Raw genomic sequence first — 20,086 nt, forward strand, 5'->3', positions numbered from 1 at the left:
TTGATGAGGCAACGCCAACATCTCTATTCATGGATGTGATCGGAAATATGGGTTGTAGTATCTTACTTTAGAGATGTGAGAAAATGAGTAGAAGTTTCATAACAAACTGGCAACTAGAAGTGGGTGAGGGAGGCCATAACCAAAGAGTTAAATTCTGCATAGGTACCTTGAGGCAACTCAACATACCACTTTGTGGCAACACCTATCAAAGTTCACTGAAAGAGGTGGAGATGAATAGAATTGTCAATGTAAGAATTGGAAGAACACTGTAAGTGATATGTCATCACATGGGCCATAGCATCCTCTTTAGGTTTTCCTTCAAATTTGGGGCAATTTCTTGGAATTTTAGTGGGAATTGGAGGCCAATAAGGTGAATGAAGAATTGGATAATTAGTAAGCCTCAAGACATTGGGCAGTTCCAATGTAGCTAAAAATGGCAATTGTGGATTAAAAGACATATAAGGCCTTTACAAAGGCCTAACCTACAGGCTCCAACCTTGTTGGTAAGGATTTTTTCCCCAAAGTGGAGGATTTTTACCATAAAGGGCTTGATTTTGCTCCCACTGAGGGGTACCTTGACCATAAGGTGGAATCTATCTAGGGTAGGGTTGATATCAACCTACCATAGGCTATTGATAACCATAAGGAAGATAAACATTATGTGCGGAATATGGATTGTAAGGTTGTTGCACCTACTAACCCTGGATATGAAGAAATGGAACCTGCTATTGTAGGGGTTGACCTTGTGTCTGCAAGGTTTGACCTCGTTCATATGCAGGTTGAACTTGTTGCTGCAAGGGTTGGCCTAGCGGATACAAGGGTTGGTTTGGTTGTTGAACAAATTGTGTTTGTTGTTGCAAAGGTTGTTGAAACTATTGCGAAAGTTTCCCCTACAACTGCAAAGGTTGCCCTTGCTATTGTAGTTGTTGTTGGACAATTCCTTGAGGAATTCCTTGTGGGTAGTGGTAAGTTCCAAATGGGATTTTACCATATGCATTGGGAATAATAGTTTGACCATGTTGCACACAAAGACCTGCTTGTGGAATATAGCGTGGATTTTGCAGTTCTTGTTCACCATATGGGACATAAAATTGTTGGAGTGGTATCTGGGTTGTATAAGGATGTTGATAATGGATATTACCTACCGTTGATGAACCAATGGGATTAGGAATACCACTAGGATTAGGTTGATTTACTCCAACCATGTGAGGTTGTGATCCACTCACATGAGCTCCACCTGACACAAGAGGAATGTTTGGATTTCCACCCCAAACTATGAATAAGGTAGTGGTACATTTTATCCACTTGATGGAGGGACAAAGGAACTTATAGACGCATGAACCAAAATAGTCGATTTCACTGGAATGGAAGGTTGAAACAATGGTATTGGTTGTGATGGAATCGTTGGTTGAATTGGAACTAAAGTAATGGTAGTTTTCATAGGTATTTGAGAGTTCATGTTAGGAATAAATGGACTAGAAGTAGGCATAGCATTTGACGACCAAATAGGATGTTGGTACAAAGAGGAAGAACTAGGAGTTCCTTAAACTAATTGAGCCAAGGTTGTATAACCACGTGGAAGCATAGGCCCACTATTTTCAGGAAGTGTTTGAGATGAAACTATTCCTGTAAAAGGAAAGCCTTCTAGGGGGAATTCATATTTGGACTCATCATCAACATGAGGAGTGTGAGTAGTGGAGACTTCCAGAGGACCTCAAAGAGAGTTTGGAATCTCACCTTCTGAATTGATGGGTGGAAACAACTTGTGAGGAGGAATCTGACATGTATGAGGAGATAAATCTAATGGAACATAAGGTTGATAGTATGGATTGTATGTATGTTCAAAAGATATCACAAAAGGATCAAATAATGGATTCAGACGGTATAAAACAAACCTCTGTGGACTCTAAGGGCTTTCTGAATCAGACTCCTAAGGCGAAAATAAATTTCGAGGTGGTGGAAGAGAAGCAAGGGGTTGGATTCTTGGAACAATTCCAAGTTCAAAGACTTGACCTTAAAGTGGCTATGAAAGTTCTAGATGAAATACTTATGATGACCCTTCATTATCAGAAAATGAAGGGGAACTGTGGGGTGAACTTAATGGTTTAGCCACAGTGACTTTCTCTCAAGATAAGAAGAATAAGAGATGATTCATTGAGGTCTGATTAAAATTAAAATTTACAAGGAATTACTCAATATGAGGCCAAGAAGCAACTGCATGGGTTCGACATGTTATCATTGGCAGTTAATTTTATGACACGAAACAATTAAAAAAAAAAATGGGTAATACTAGGCAAGAGGGTTTACCAAGTATATTTGAATCGTTATATACACCTTAGCCGAAACCAAGGACTTGACGTACTACATAGGATCTCTCCGAATGTTGTGTTCGGTGTATCACGTTTACAAGGTGGTTGACTTGACTACATGTGGCTAACGTATAGCAACCTAATGGGGTCTCCCGATATATACTTGATGGTATGGGGAGAATAAGTCTGTGTTAGCATTGTCTAGTGTAGAACCGTTTGGTGAGAGCATCCCTATGTGCTTACCATACTAAAGTGCCTCCTATATACCCGAAATTACTGGAGAACCTTCTATATACTTCCATTATGGGATGGGATTTCACCTCCAAGATACACTACAAGTAGTTAACAAATAATTTTATGTTTAAAGATGTCGAAACATGCCTCTAGCCTAGACCTCTAAATATTTGTGTTATGTGACAAATTCTCCTTAGGTTAATTGAGGTTAATTTTAAGTTTATCTTCAATTAAATTTCTATTTGATGGCTCAATGATGTCATCTGAATTCCTATAATGAAACTAAATGATAAAAATGAAATCTTTTCATTTGGTGAAGGCTAAACTACGAAAAGAATAGAGACAACCAAATAATGCATCAAACAAGCAAGAAATGCATCAAAACACCACACTTTATCTTCCAATGAAAAATGTAAAAATGAAATCTAATCCTTCATTTCACTAACAAATGCAATGCCAAAATTAAATCCTATGAGAAATGAAAATCACTTTCCTTTCACTAAGATGCACTAAATAATTTTCTTTCAATTTGATTCAATCAATGCAAACTAATGCAATGAGCAAAGGAAAATGAAATCTAAGCTAATGAAAATGAAAACCTCTTTCACTTATGGTTTCAAATACAAAAATGTTTCAAAAATACTTAAATGAAGAAATCTTTCACTTTTTCTTTCTGAAACAAAAGAATGAAAACAAGTACTCACTTTCAATCATACCAAATCAAACAATTGTAATCTATCCTTGACAATGGAATAAAATCAGTCTTCAAAGCATCAACACAACTTGACACTATTAAAAACAACTTCACATCAATGAACTAAAAGCAACTTGAAAAATATGTCCTAGTTGCAGGATGACTCCTAAATGGAAGCAATAAATCTCAGAGAAGCAGACCAAGTAAAGAGTAGAGGGTGACCTAGAGACTCTGGAAACCCTAGGAGGCAATAAATCTTCAAGTACACATTAACAAAGCCAAGAGACAATTGCAATCATACAATCATAACAATCAAGGCAAATACACTGCATTCGCACTGGAAAATCATTGACAGAGGCCAAAAATACTGAAAACAAGGAGAAACCCTAATTTTTCTTCTATCCTCTGGGATCAACACACTTGTTATAGGAAATAGGGCGATGGAATGGAGATCAACAACATTGTATTTAAAAAATCACCAATGACAACTCTACCATTGGAACAGAAAACGAGTTAGGGAAGAAAAGTAAGGGAAAATAAAAAATATTCAAGATCAGAGAAAACTAAATGTACTGAAGCAAGAACCAATGATTACAAATAACTACAATGATGAAAATAAGCCAAGATATTGACAGTTGGTCAAACTCATCAGAGAATCTGATTGAAGGAATGGATGGAAAGGCTTATAGCTTCCCCAGTGGAGTCACTATTTTGTTGTCTAGGTAAATCCTCTATGTAGATAGAGATGATCCCTCTATTCCAATGAGTGTGACTGGAAAACTACATGAAAATCTACAATACATGTTCCTAAATTACAATCAAAATGAGAGAGGAGGAATATGGCCTATTAGCCCTGAGGTGCAGTGCTGACTTTGTGAAGGTCAAATAAGGATTCGGGCTGGTTTGTTGTTCTTAAAAGGGTCCCATAAGGGCCATTATTCCCCTTCTTCTCTTACCCCACCCACACTTTACCCTTTTCATTTCCTAAATTAACTTTCAAACCCTGACAAAGCCCCTCTAACCTTAGCCACAAGTGTATTAGCAAAAAAAAACCCCATAAAACCCTACCCCTCTGCCATGCGCGCCCGTAGCACGATTTTCAAAGACATCTCGTACCTTCACCACATCCTCACTGTTGATCTTTCCCCACCAATCCAATGGTCCACATCCCATCTGATACACCAACTTGCCCAATAGTCCTCTGCCGTTAGATCACCCCCCACTAGATCTAACTGTCATTGGCCATATCGTGTGTTGAGTCTTGAAAATGTCATTCATTTCCATTACACTTTCACTATTATGTCCATTATATCACCTCCATTTCACCTCCATTTCACTACTATGTCACCACATTCATCCCACTTTCATTATCATTGGGCCACCTTTATGTTTTTCCAATATTTATTATTTCTAAGCCTTTTAAGTGAATTTGTGGTTAAACATTAGAAAATAATGTGCATATGCTTATACCTAACAAATGGGTTGAGATTGTTGACATGTGTAGGTTGAAAGGAGGCTTCTAGAAGACCCTTATGTGGCACTCTAAGGCCAAATTCGAATTTGGTTGGAAAGAATCATGGGATCATGAGGATATGTGTCACATCTCCTAATTGTATTGTAACTCTAAAAAGACATGTGTCTTATCAGTTCCTATTTTGATTAGGACTCTAGAGGTAGAGGGAGAGATTCATGGACTATCATTAATGAGATGGCTCTCATCTTTTTGTATAAATAGGAGATCTCTCTCCTTCATTTGCTAGTCTTTCCTTTAGTCTTTTCTTAGTCCTTTTAGTTTGTTAGTCCCATGGCTTTTGAAAGCTTTGGAGAGCTTTGTTGTACTTTGCACTTTTGAAGAAATTGAATAAAGCTTTGATGTTCTCAACATGGAAGGAGATGTGAAGTAGATGTCATGGAGCATATTAGGATGTAAGTAGATTAGATTTCATTTTGTAAATATTGCTTTGTAGAATGTAAGGTAGATTAGATTAGATTTTCATTCATGCAATTTTAATTTATGCATGTGTGTTTAATTTTGCTTTGATTTCATAGGTAGTAGGGGGCCCCTGCCTTGTACAGTTTGAATTACTGCATTTTATTTTCTCCCGGGATTGTGTGTCTTTGTTGTATTTGCTTTATATCTGATGGTATTTTCAGTTGACAGATTCAAAGTTGCTGCCTTTACTTTGATTTTCTAGCTTACTTCTAGTTTAGTTTCTCAAAGTTGTATGTTAACATATTGATGGTCTCTTTATCATAAATGGTTTATCTTTTAGAGATCAGAATACTAATAAATTACAGCTGGCTTTGAGTAATTTTTAGACTAATCTTTAACTACTTTCTAATCGTGCTTTACATAGTACCATATGTTAGAAGAAGAGAGTTAGAAAGAGCTGAATATTATAACTAGTCTTTAAAGTGGATTTTTCTCATTTTTGATCACTTTTTAAACTCATCTCTAGCTACTTCCTAATCGTGTTTTACATAGTACGATATCTTGGAAGCAGAGAGTTAGGAAGAGATAAACATTATCATTGGTTTTTAAAGTGATTTTCTTACCTTTTTATTTGCAGCAGCATGAATGGTGTCTAGTGCCATTAGAAAGTGGTTTTTATGCTTTGCTTTCAGTTTCATTTCAAGTTATTTCTTTCAAGCTCTTTCTTTGCAAGTTTAAAGTTTGATTACTTTTTAGACTTATTTCTAACTACTTCTTAATCGTGTTTCACATAGTACTATATGTTGGAAGCAGAGAGTTAGGAAGAGTTGAACATTATAACTGGTCTTTAAAGTGGTTTTTCTTACTTGTCACCTTAGAGCTTGATTACTTTTTGGACTTATTTCTGACTACTTCTTAATCGTGCTTAACATAGTACTATATGTTGGAAGCAGAGGGTTAGGAAGAGTTGAACATTATAACTTTATAAAACAACGAAGTAAGAAAGAGGTTAACTAAGCACATATAGTGCACCACACTTCATCAGTTTACGATACCCGGATTGATAATTTATGTAGAGCAATTTAAGACGTTAAATTGACTAGACATCGTGTAGACAATAAGCATGACAAGTACCCGCCCGATGAGGGCAGTTTTTTTTCCCCGTCGCTATGTGTCATCCCGTGAATGGCATCAGGAGAGTTCTGACACTTACCTCTTACCACCCGATGCCTGCGTGATAAAAACCATAACCACTCAAGTTAAACCACCCCGCATATTATCGCCCACACATCTCCTATGCCCGATAACTGTCTGATCCGCTCGCCCGAAGACCTAACGGCTCGGACATGTTCCGCTCCTGCCACAACTACCAGCCTCCAAAAAAAAAATCCTCACCACGCATCTCCTTTGATACAATGACCACCATTCATGATCACTCCTAACCATTCATCTTCCCATGCACTCCATACTCCACTCCATGTCTGTTGCATGAAGGGGAAGATGGTCGACTCTATCTGTCTGGTGACAGTTTAACCATGTAACTAAATTAACAAAAAGCATGGCCAAGGGAGAAAAGGACACCGCACGACTCAGCAATCGAATTAAACAGGCTTGGAGCTCCATGGCCATAATTAAGCCAACCACCTAGCAGGATAGCGCAATATCAGAATGGATTAAATGTTTTTGTGGTGAAATGAAATTGCATCCTGAAACCCAATCAGACAGTTAATGCCAGTTGGTGGTCAATTATCCATCCCTAAATGGCTAAGGGCCATTGTAATGATAGAGTATAAATAGCCAGAAGAAAGATGTAATCAGGGTTGGTAATTGTGTTTCAGTTCAACTTCTAGAGACTGTAGATATTCTGTAACTTGCAGCATCTCATCTTCATTTTCAACAATGCAAGCTTATTTTGTTGTTAATTACTCAATGCCCATTTCTCCTCTGTTCTAAGCTTGTACCTAAAGTGTTATATTCATGATTTCTTCTACATATAATGCTAGACAACTGTCATCTTATCTATGGATTAGAAAATTGAATGTATCAGTGAGTAGGTCACTCAGGTTTCTTATATATCTAATGCAAGATAACTGTCATCTTATCTCTGCATTGATAGATTAGATTTGCAAGTTTCTTTATTGGTTGTTGCTAGCCATCATACATTGTGTATGCATCTGCTGGTGTGGTTAGTATTCTTCATCTATTAACCTAATTCCCAAACCGTTGAGAATTGGTGGTCTAAAGCCTTGTAATCTGAGTGTGTTCATGCATGTCTAGAGTGAAAACAGAGTAGAAGTGGTTATCTGGATTGAACCATACCATCACCCATCCTAATAAGTTCCTAGAACCATATTGAAGATTATATGTTACTAGGCATCTCCGAGCTACAACCTAGGAGAGTTTTCTGGAACTCTAACATAATTGGCGCCATTGCCGGGGAGGGGAGATTGAAGCTCAGCTTCCCTGGGAGAATGACACAAATCCAACTTTGATGATAGACAAAGTCTGGACACATTTTTTGTTGTAATTATCTATCTGGAAACTTTACTGGAGGCCAAACCTCTTGACGACTCCACATCACATTTATGGTTCAATTTATGAGGCACACTTAGATAAATCCTCAGAAATCACAGCTGACCCAGTACCTGACCCTGAGAAGATTATCAAGCAAAGAAAGACATCACAAAAGGGAGCATTAGGATCAGGTAAACCTAAACAATCTTATGCATCTATGCAAGAAAGGCTTGTAATAGAGTACATACATGTTGAGAATATAGCCTCTAGTGCTAGTAGTGAAGAGAAATTTTCAGAGATTCATAAAGCTTCTTATTCTTTAGGTCCTCTTTTGGATTTTAGCCCAATGGAAACCTCCCCTCTTGTCCATCATATTCCTTTAACCCTGTCAGTCATTTCTCGGCTCCCTACCTTTCAGATTGCTAGCACTCTTTCATCTACCCCAGTCATGGCAGTCCCACAAGAACCCACCAAAATGGAAAGAATCATAGCTACTAGGTATGGGCCCTTGGTATTGCCTACTCCTTTGAATGCTATGCCTGTAGGAGAATATTAGAAGTACATGCCTAATTTCACTAGGACAAAGGGAGTCACAGCAGAAGAACATCTTGAGTCATTTTATAACTATGCAGATAATCTAGACATTAGTGAAGATGATGTGTGGATGAGGGTTTTTGTCCAAAGCTTAGATGGAGAGGTAAGAAAATGGTTCAGAGAATTAACCTCTAGGTCTATAACCGACATTGAGGCCTTAGATGATGTATTCCTAAAGCATAGGGGGGATAAGAAGGATCTTCTCTATTATCATACCGAGTTTGGCAACCTAAAAAGGGAAAATGGGGAGTCATTGTCTGATTTCAATAAAATGTTTAACTGCATGTACAACAAGATACCAGCTGAACTGAAACCTACTCCCACCTCTGTCAAGCTCACCTATGCTAATGCATTTAATTCTAACTTCTACCTACTATTGAGAGAAAGAAGATGTGCCTCTCTACCTGAGATGCATGATGCATCCTTGGAAGCAGAATCCAACATCATGGCTGCAGAAAAACTCAAAGGGCATGTTTACCAAAGGAGACAGAGGGGTGAATCTTCCTCATCTTTAGACCCCAAGATAGACAAAATGAATAAGATGATAGAGTCATTGGCCTCTGAAATCTCCAAGTTGAAGGTTTAGTAGCATTCGAGGAAATGAAGGGGTCCTAATACATTTTCTCCTAGAAATCTGAATCCATACAGAAGAGCAAATGAGCAGTTGCAGGTCATGCAAAGGGGAAAAGAGGCCAGTGAAGAACAGAAGGTGAAGATTCCTTTCCAAAACGTAGTCATGGAGGAGGAGCAGTTTGATGAAGAGGATGAGATCCACTACATGGAAGACAAAGGCAGTGCTTCCTTTCTGACATTAGCTACCTATGCAAAGTCATTGCTGAAGAACCAGACCAGCCAGGAGTGGGACAGAGAAGTTGTTCTGCAAACTGAAAATCAGCAGAGATATAACCTGAGGTCAAGGATGAGTAATGGAAAATAAAGCCCTGTCCAAAGATCTGTTGTTCCTACAGAGTAGAAAGTTAACAAGAAAAAGTGACTAGCAGCTGATCCCAACATCCTCAAAGCACTAGCTCAAGAGGTAAGAGGTCTTGACAAGTCCCCTTCCCCTTTCAGTTTTGAATCAGAAGTCCAGAAGTTGGAAATATTGGTACCCCTGATAGAACTAGTAAAGAATGAGGCCTTTAAGAAACCCATCCTTGATGCCCTTGAGCTCAAATCCACACAAACATCAAATGATTGTGTCAATTTGCAAGATGATAAACCTCCAGTTGTTCTTAGTAACATGACTGAACCTGCTGATGACAATTCCCCATCATTTTATCTCTCCTTGACCATTCATGACAAAATCCTTCACAATTGCCTACTGGACACAGGTGCTAGTCATAATCTAATGCCCAAGGCTGTCAAGGATGAGTTAGGCCTTGATATCACCAGACCTTATCATGACTTTTTCTATTTCGATTCTAGAAAAGTGAAATGTCTAGGGTTGATCAAAGACTTGGGCATCACCTTATCTCAGCTGCCCATGAAGAGCATGATGATGGATATTGTAGTAGCGAATGTGCCCCCCAATTTTGGCATGCTACTTTCCAGAAGGTGGATTACGAGGTTGGGTGGGATATTGGAAAATGACTTGTCCTATGCCATTGTGCCAGCTTTTGGGGGAGAAAGCAGAAGGTTATACAGGGAAGCCCAGCTGGCCTATATCATCAGTGATGAAAAGAATCCCACTTATCATCCCATTTATGCTGGTGACACTAATTTTGGAGCATGTATTTTCCAAATTGAAGAATCCCAGTTGACCTCAGTGCAACTCAAGAAACCAGTATGCTAGGTCATGGAGAAGGAAGGCCCATAGATTTGGGATATGTTCTTCGATGGAGCTTGCTCTAGGGAAGCTGCAGGAGCAGGTGTAGTGCTGATATCCCCAACACAGGAATGCATACATCTGTCTTTCAAGCTAACTTTTTAGGTCACCAACAATATAGCAGAGTATGAAGCTTTGATATTGGGCTTAAATGCTTCTAGAGAAATGGGAATTATAGACATAAAGGTGTTTGGAGATGTCGATCTCATCATTCAAAAAGTGAACAAAATGTTCCAAGCAAGGCACCCAAGGCTGAAAGCATACATCGATGAGGTATGGAGGCTCAAAGATTCTTTTAGTAGCTTTTGTATCTCATATATTCCTAGAGTAAAAAATCAGCTTGCTGACTCCCTTGCTCTGTCTGCTAGCATGTTCATTCCACCCATGCCCCCTAAATTAGCTTATGAAGTTTAGGTAAAATATAGACCATCTCTACCTAATAATGTCAAATACTGGAAAGTTTTTGAGGATGATGATGAAGTCAAAAGTTTTTGCAAGTCATTGATGAATTCTTTGAAATGCAAATTGATCAAGAGAATGCAGCCATGGAGGAATACCATTAGTCTCAGCTAAGAAACAAAATTGGTCAAGACAACATTATACAATTGCCTAGTAACCATATAATTAGAGAGTTGGTGCCTTTAGAGAAGCTATTTGACCATAATGATGTACCCTATAAGACTGCCCAAAAAGAAATTAAGTCTACAGTCCATAGGCATAAAATAGGGAGCCCATATCATCCAAAGTATATAAACTTGTCCACCCACTTGTCTACTGCCCATAGTTCTGAATACTGCACACTAATGAAGCAATTTGCCAATGTCTTTGCCTGGGAATACAGTGACCTTAAGACCTATGACAAAAACATCATTCAGCATAAGATCCCACTGGAGAGAGACACCATTCCTTTCAAGCAGAAGTTGAGACCCATCAACCCTCTACTACTTCCTTTGATTGAAAAGGAAAATAAGAAATTGTTGGCTGCGAAGATCGTAGTTCCCCTGAGGTATCTGAAGTGGGTAGCCAACCTGGTAGTCGTGAGGAAGAAAAGTGGGGAAATCATGCTATGTGTTGACTTCAAGAACCTGAACAAATGCTCTAAGAAAGACAACTATCCCCTACCCAAGATGGAACACTTGCTACAAAAAGTTTTAGGGGCTAGAGTCATGTCTTTCTTGGATGGATTTTCAAGGTATAACCAAGTTGCTGTACATCCAGAGGACCAAGAAAAGATTTCCTTCACCACTTCTTGGGGCACTTTTATGTACTCCAAGATGCCCTTTGGACTAATGAATGCTGGGGCCACCTTTCAGAGGGCCATGGATATAGCTTTTGTAGGAGAGAAGGACAAGTTTGTCCTAGTTTAACTGGATGCTATAAGAGTTTTCTCCAACAGTCATCAGGATCATTTGCAACATTTAAAGAAAGTGTTCCTAAAGTGCAGAAGGTTTGGGATTTCAATAAATCCCAAGAAGTCACAATTCGATTTAGAATAAGGCAAACTTTTAGGACACATTGTTTCTACTACAGGTGTCAAGATCGACCTATAAATAGTTAAAGCAATACAAACATTGTCTGTCCCAAGGTCAAAAAAGGACATTCAATCATTTTTGGGCAATAAAAACTTTGTGAGGAGGTTTATTCCCAATTTTTCATAACTAGTGAAACATATCACCTCCATGCTGAAAAAGGGATCAGAGATTAAATGGACCGATGCAGCAAGAAAATCTTTTGAAACCATCAAAAGAGCTATTATGGAAGCTCCCACTCTAATCAGCCCGGACTATAACAAGGAGTTCCATATCTTCTCTTTTGCTTCATGTGACACCCTGGCATCAGTCTTGTTGTAGAGAGATGATGAAGCAGCAAAGCACCCAGTGGCCTTTTTAAGCAAAACCTTAAGTGATGCTGAAATAAGGTATGACATTATTGAAAAACAGGCTTATGATCTCATTAAGTCTTTGAAGGCAATCCGAATCTACATTTTTCACTCCAAGGTGATTGCCTATGTACCCTCTACCTCAGTAAAGGATGTCCTAACACAGCTAGATGTTGATGGAAGAAAGGCTAAATGGATCACAAAGCTCATTGAATTCAACATAGAATTGAAGCCCACCAAGCTTGTCAAAGGCCAGGGCCTTTCTCAGCTAATGGCTGAAGAAAATTGTAGAATGCTGGACATAAATTGCATGGGTACAAATTCAGATGCTAGGCAGATAGGGGAAGCAACAGTGGAACAAGGGCAGAACCAACCTTTGGCTGAAAATCTGGCTTCATGTGAATGATACTCTAAAATAGCTCACTTCCTGTTGAAGCTAGAAGTTCCTCCAGGGCTTAGCTTAAGTCAATCCAGGACCATTAAGATCAAAGTAGCCAGTTTTTGCATCAATGAGAACCTGCTTTATTGGAAGGACCCAACTGGAATCCTCTTAAGATGTCTAGACAAGGAGAAATCTATGGAAGTCATGCACCAGTTCCATTGTGGCATTTGTGGAGGACATCATTATTGGAAAACCATAGCCCACAAGATCCTGAGAGTTGGGTATTATTGGCCCACTCTATTCTCTGATGTGTTTTCATTTGTGAAATCTTGTGATGAGTGCTAGAGGTTTGCAAGAAGATAGCAGCTGAAATCTTTCTCCTTGAAACCAATACACACTAATGTCCCTTTCCAGCAGTGGGGTTTAGATTTCATAGGGGAGGTTAATCCACATTCCAGTGGCTAGCATAGATGGATTTTAGTACCCACTCATTTTTTTACCAAATGGATTGAGGCCATCCCCACTAAGAAAGTTGATCACCAGGTTTGGTTGCCCAACCAAATTGGTTACAAACAATGCAACAGCTTTCAGGGCAAAAGAGTTGGTGGACATGTGAGAGTCAATGGGCATTAAATTAGTGCATCCCACCTCATATTATCCTTAGGGTAATGGCCCAGCAGAAGCATCCCATAAAATCCTAGTGAGGATAATAAAAAAGCTACTGGAAGACAACAAGCGGAGCTAGGATTCCAAACTGAAGTTTGCATTTTGGGCTGACAGGGTTACCACCAAGAAGTCCATAGGGAATTCTCCATTCAAGCTGGTATATGGAACTGAGGCTATTTCTCCAATCTAATTGATCCTGCATGTGGCCAAATTTATACAGGAAGAGCAAAATGAGGAAAATGACATGGCAAGGAGGATGAGTGGCTTAGCTGAAGTTCATCAGATTAGAGATCAACTGGTTGAGAGGATTGCAATACATCAAATGAAAATCAAGGAATATTTTGATAGAAAGGCAAAGATGGATAATCTTCAGGTCGGTGACTAGGTTCTCAAGTGGGATGCACTGAAGGAAAAGAAAGGCAATCATGGTAAATTTGATGCTCTATGGATATGACCATTTCTCATCTCTCAGGTCCAGGGAAAAAATACTTTCATGCTGCAAATTTTGGGAGGAGAAATTGTTTTTGATGGCCCATTCAATGGGCGATTTTTGAAATTTTTTTTTTTTAAGGCTTTCAAGCCTCAATATTGTAAATATGTTATTTTTCAGAGTTTAGTGTAGGCTTAAATAGACTCCATGCCCAATGGAATACTAGGTAATATTTCTGATCTTGTTTTTCATGTAAAGGCAGTGGCCTATAGTTCTTGAAACCTCACAGGGAGGATTTCATCCCCAGAAGGAGCCAGAGTTAGCCCTGAGGTGCAGTGCTGACTTTGTGGAGGTTAAATAAGGATTCATGCTACTTTGCTATTCTTAGAAGGGTCCCACAAGGGCCATTACTCCCCTTCTTCTCTTACCCCGCCCACAATTTACCCTTTCCATTTCCTAAATTAATCTTCAAACCTCGAAAAAGCCACTCTAACCTTAGCCCCAAGCGAATTAGCCAAAAAACCCTCCATAAAACCTTACCCCTATGCCATGCGTGCTCGTAGCATGATTCCCGAAGACATCTTGTACCTTCACTGCATCCTCGCCGTTGATCTTTCCCCACCAATCCAATGGTCCACATCCCATCTGATACACCAACTTGCCCAACACTCCTCTACCGTTAGATCACCCCCCGCCATATCTAACAGTCATCGCCCATATCGCATAGCCAATAATCACGATAAGTACCTGCTTGATGAGGGCATTTTTTCTTTTTCCCTGTTGCTACATGTCATCTCGTGAATGGCATCAAGTGAGTTTTGACACTTACTGCTTACCGCTCAATGCCTGCATGATAAAAACCATAACCACTCAAGTCAAACCATCCGACACATTATCGCCCGGACATCTCCTCCACCTGATAACTATCTGATCCACTCGCGTGAAGATCTAACGACCCGAACATGTTCTGCTCCTGCCACGACCGCTAGCCTCCAAAAAGCAATCCTCACCACACATCTCATTTGATTGGATGGCCACCATTCACGATCACTCCTAACCGTTCATCTGCCCATGCACTCCATACTCCACTCCCTGTCTGTTGCACGAAGGGGAAGATGGCCGACTCTCTCAATCTGGTGACAGTCTGACCATGAAACTAAATTAACAGAAAGCATGGCCAAGGGAGAAAAGGACATCGCATGACTCAACAACCAAATTAAATAGGCATGGAGCTCCACAACCATAATTAAGCCAACCACCTAGCAGGACAGCGCAGTATCAGAATGGATTAAATGTTTTCGTGATGAAATGAAATTGCGTCCTGAAACGCAATCAGACAGTTAATGCCAATTGCTGGTCAATTAAGACACTCCATCCCTAAATGGATAAGGGCCATCGTAATGATAGATTATAAATAGCCAAAAGAAAGATGTAATCAGGGTTGGAAATTGTGTTTCCGTTCAACTTCTGGATACTGTAGATATTCCGTAACTTACAGCGTCTCATCTTCGTTTTTAGCAATGCAAGCTTTTTTTCTATTAATTGCTCAATGCTTATTTCTCCTCTGTTCTAAGCTTGTGCCTGAAGTGTTGTATTCATGATTTCTTCTACATCTAATGCTAGTTAACTATCATCTTATCTTTGGATTAGACAATTGAATGTATCAATGAGTAGGTCACTCAGGTTTCTCCTGTATCTAATGCAAGATAATTGTCATCTTATCTCTGCATTGATAGATTATATTTGCAAGTTTCTTTACTGGTTGCAGCTCACCATCATACATTGTGTATGAATCTACTGGTGTGGTTAGTATTCTTCATCTATTCACCTAATTCCCAAACTATTGATCATTGGTGGTCTACAGCCTTGTAGTGTGAGGGTGTTCATGAATGTCTGAAGTGAAAACAAAGTAGAAGTGGTTATCTAGATTGAACCAAACCATCACCCATCCCAATAAGTTCTTAGAACCATATTGAAGATTATATGTTACCAGGCATCTCCGAGCTACAACCCAGGAGAGTTTCCTGGAGCTCTAACATGGACTACCTCATTCTGATGCTATAACGTCCTCCTTTGTTGAAGACCTAGAATTGCTTGTGCCTTGGGCTCAGTCTTACTGATCACAACGTTTGAATGCCTTCACAAGAGATCAAATACATAACAAATAATACAAGTAAAAATAGCATAATCAAAAGTAATCCACTTAACAGATCAAGGATCATTAAGACAAATGATGCATTAACACAAAAATTATTGGAAAGTGAACTAGCAGTTATATATATTAATAGAATAAAAGAGGAAGCATAAAACCAATCTTTGATGTAAATAGTTTCTCATTGAGTGAATGTCCAAGTCCATGCTCAAGCTCTCCAAGCACTCCTCGAAGCCAAATGAGTAGCATGTAGGCACTATCTCAACACAAGGGTGAAAATAGCCAAAGATCAACCACTTGGGAATGGGAGAGGATAAATATATAGGTAGGGAGAGGGAGTTAGGATCTATCTAAACATAGGGGAAGGCCCTCATCTCAAGGAGGTATCTCATAAGGATAAGATCAAAGAGAAAAATTGGGAGAATCCGACCACATCGATACTGAACAACCTCCAAATCATTGTTCTGGAAGACTCTAGATCACGAAGCTTCTTGTCCTCTTTGGGAAAATTTTTCTTTTAGGGATCATCATAGGTATCCAAGCCAAAAGCATGGTGGCAGTTTGAGGCTAGTAAAGTGCAACTACTGACTAGCGCGGGTTTCCAGGGACAAGGTTATAATGATCATAAAATTAGGGTTTTAGAGCACTTTTCTTCAAGGAAGGCTCAAGGCATTTTTCCATTAGTGTTTTAGGGAGGATTTGAGCTGGATAATGCTACATGATTGCCAGGTTTCGGGAACTTCAGGGTATGACATAGGGAAGTGCGAGAGGCATGATAAAATACTATGTAACAAGTACACTTCCAAAAAAAACATCACAAAACTTTAAATTTCAAAAAAACATGTTTTTACCTGCATCGGTCCATTGTACACTAGGTGGTAGAGGAATATCTTGGTCTACTCTAAAATCTGTGCTCGCAAAGGCATAGTCATCTACTGTGATCAGTTGTTGGTGTAAACAACCAAAGAACGACAAAGGTAAATGCATCCATTGACCTCCTCCAACTCAAGGCATGATCTCACTCCATCTAAGTAACCTTGAATCCCTTAGAGCTGGATCATCCACCTCTACCCACTGGTAATGAAACAAAGTCACACACTCCAAGAAGAATGTGACTAAGATTGATCCAAATCCAAATTTCTTCAAATGGCCTATTTTTCAGTTGGTCAGTTGTCTTTTCATATTGACCAATAGTCCTTCACACCAATTAAATATTTTTGGAGTAAGACAATACTCTATGTATTGTAAATGAGATTTTGTTGCCTCATGTAATTCTTTCACCCTAGCTATACGGGCCATGGTATGCAGAATAGTCCTTAAGAGTAGTTTTTCGATGGTTTTTATCTTAACCATCCTGCTCATGGTTGTTTTTGTACTCAGGAAATTCCTTCTGATCACTGTATTAGTTCTCTCTCCTCCAGTATGAGCTCCAAAGAGTTGGACCCTCTCTCCTCTCATGGATAGTCTAGTGATAATGTAGATGTTAGGTACCTCTAGTTTCAATTCTTGATCTCCAATGATGAAGATCTCATGACCAAAATCCCGTAATCATATGAGATACTCTAGCAACTCATTTCAAGCTCTGAGTCCGGGGGCCTAAAATAACTTTCACAATTCACAATCCCTCAAAGTGTTAACACATGCTTCGCTTTGGGTAGCTTGGTGGTATTTTGCCTTGTGGCCTCTATCTTTCCATTCGATGGCCATAATCATGGAAATATCCTGCAAATAATCCATAAACAATATTTAGAAGCATTTCCATGGATTAAAATTTTAAAACCAGTTAAGAAAGAGGATTTCTCATTTTATTTTTTGCTCTACGCCCAATGTGGCTATTCAATTTTTTTCACGTTGGTAGGATGAGGGTATTTTGGGCTATGGGGTGATAACATGGATCCAATTATCAGACTCATGTTGATCAACCCCGATAATAAAAATGAAAATCATCCTCTTAAATGGTTGAAACTCCTATGAAATGGCGAAAAAATAGTATGAAATGCAAGAGAAAGGGAAGAGATCTCACCTGCAACCTAACAATTTGTGAAATGGTGCCCCAGATCTACCACACCATTTTCTTGAAGAATCAAAGAAAATAGGGTAAAATTCACTGAACAAATTACTCAAAGTGAAATGGTAAAATGTTTTTTTACTTGTTGTCTATTTAGAAGTTTTCATTTACAATTTTACCAATAATTTATTATTTTTCTCGATATCTGTGATGTGTGGTTGTCTTTGTGTAGTTATAGGATCTTTTGATGGTATCAGTGATCATTCTTAACCAATTCAATAAGTTTCTTTTTATCTCTTTTTCATACCTGTTAAAAATAAACGAAAAAGGAACCCCCTTGGAGTCATCTTTAAGCTCTTTTTTGACTCTCAAAAGATGAAAATATCACTGAGTACTTGTCTTTTTGAACTCGTTAAACTAAATGAATTGATGTCATATTCATATATGTTTACCCCTTTTGGGTTGGGATTCACTATTTACGAAAAAGGAACACCTTGGTCGACATGGTCAAGAGGTTCTCTCTAATATTTTTTTCTACCTTTTAAGGTTCGAGAGACAAATTACGAAAAGGCACCTGATGGAGTTTTATTTTTTGTCTTTTTCAAACTCTCTAAATATGAAAAAGACACTGATTTACTCTTATATCGAACTCATAAAAATTAAACAAAGAAATACTTTTCACCATGACAAGACCAAGTTTCTCCTTCCTAGGACTTGTAAGACTTACTATGATGGGTTAATTCAAAGAATGAACTTATATGGAAATCATATGATATCCACTTCAATCTTGTGATTAAAAATAATTTGGGTACTCACTAGAAATAGTGGGGAAAAAGTGAAGGTGAAAAATCTCTTGTATAGGCATCATGTCGTTCTTGAACATGACAATTATATGTTTCTCGTGTCAAGTTTGGGATATCCTCACTTAGTCATCATTTCCATTGGTCCTATGTTGAGTCAAATGTTGCCATACTCTGAAGTCATGTCACCAATATGTTTGAGAGAAGTCCTATCTACAGTTTACTACCTATACGTTGTCTGAACTTTTACCATAGTCCTGAACTATACTCGTTTATTCCACTTTATTCCTTATTTTGTGTCGATGATGTGGGAATAATTATGGCCCTCCTTCAATGGGTCATTTCTTATTGACTTCAGCTCATTATCCAGGAAGATGAATTAGAAACTCCCTTTCAGTACCTTAGAATTTTCATGCCTTAATGGCAAGTTATTCACATTTGATGACAAGTTTTCATCATTGGCCTTCAATCGGATGATTCCATGAGCGTTCGACTTTAGCTTCATTTTCACATTCACGGATTGTACTATCATACCTTGAGAGCCATTATCATCATTCGAGGTTTCTCTCGTTCCTGTTAACATTTCACATCATTTGTCGGTAATAAGGTGTGTTTCTATAATTTTCAACATCGACACATTCATTCGCATGTTATAATTCATATTTTTATCGGGTTGGGATGGAGTGCAAGACCCTGAGTTTTGTCTGATATAACTCAGTCTGTGTGGAGTTATGTATTATTCATGATTGTATACATGTTTCCTCTATATGGATGGTTGTGACCATACCATGGGACCTTATATCTTTCATGATGATGATCCTTCTATATCGGGTGGCTGCATCCATACTGTGGATCTTAAACTTCCAGGCAATCCCTTTCATTTAGATGGATGCGGCCATACTGTGGATCTCCTCACACGGTCCTTTCTATCTAGATGGTTGCATCCATTCCATGGATTCATGTTTTGATATATATGACAAAGGTATAAGATATGTATATGTATATGTGTCTTTGATTTGTAGGTCTCCTGGCGGTGTTTGTTCTAGTCCTTGCATGAGCTCTTAAAGAATCTCATTCATCACCCCCTGTTCTGCCTTCATGCTTTAGGGAGCATCTATTGCACATTATTTTGTCACACATTCTATGTTGGAATTATGGTATAACTGTTGTCTTTGATGGCAACCCACTCACCGGTCAGTTCAAATTTGATAAAGGGTAGCTCACATTGTAACAGGTCAATTCAGAGGTAATAGGGAAATGGTACAGAAGAACATGATGATGGAACAAAGGAATACAAATTAGAATCAAGCAATTGAAGAAAAATAATAATTTTAGTTGTATTAATTTGTATACACTGGTTCACCTAGTCCAAGTAGTGTATACAAGTGAGTTCACTGGAAAAAAAAAAGAGCATATACGTATGCACACACTTTCACAGAAGGAAAAGTATGTATGGGATGGAAAATTAAGGATAAAGAATACCAAGGGTCCATACCATGGTATTAGCCCACAATATTGAGCGAAATATCAGTTACTTGATCCTATCTAAGAATACCATAGGTTCTAAGTGTTGTTTTGGTCCGAGGTATTGAGAAAGGCTAAAACTATATAAGGAGGAGAAGGTCAAAGGGCTATGTGTGCAAGTGAAAGGGTTTTTCATGAATAC

The sequence above is a fragment of the Pinus tabuliformis genome, chromosome 4_2, assembly GCF_031772625.1.
Source record: "Pinus tabuliformis cultivar Carrire ecotype Pingquan chromosome 4_2, CPIR1, whole genome shotgun sequence".
Lineage (NCBI taxonomy): Eukaryota > Viridiplantae > Streptophyta > Pinopsida > Pinales > Pinaceae > Pinus > Pinus tabuliformis.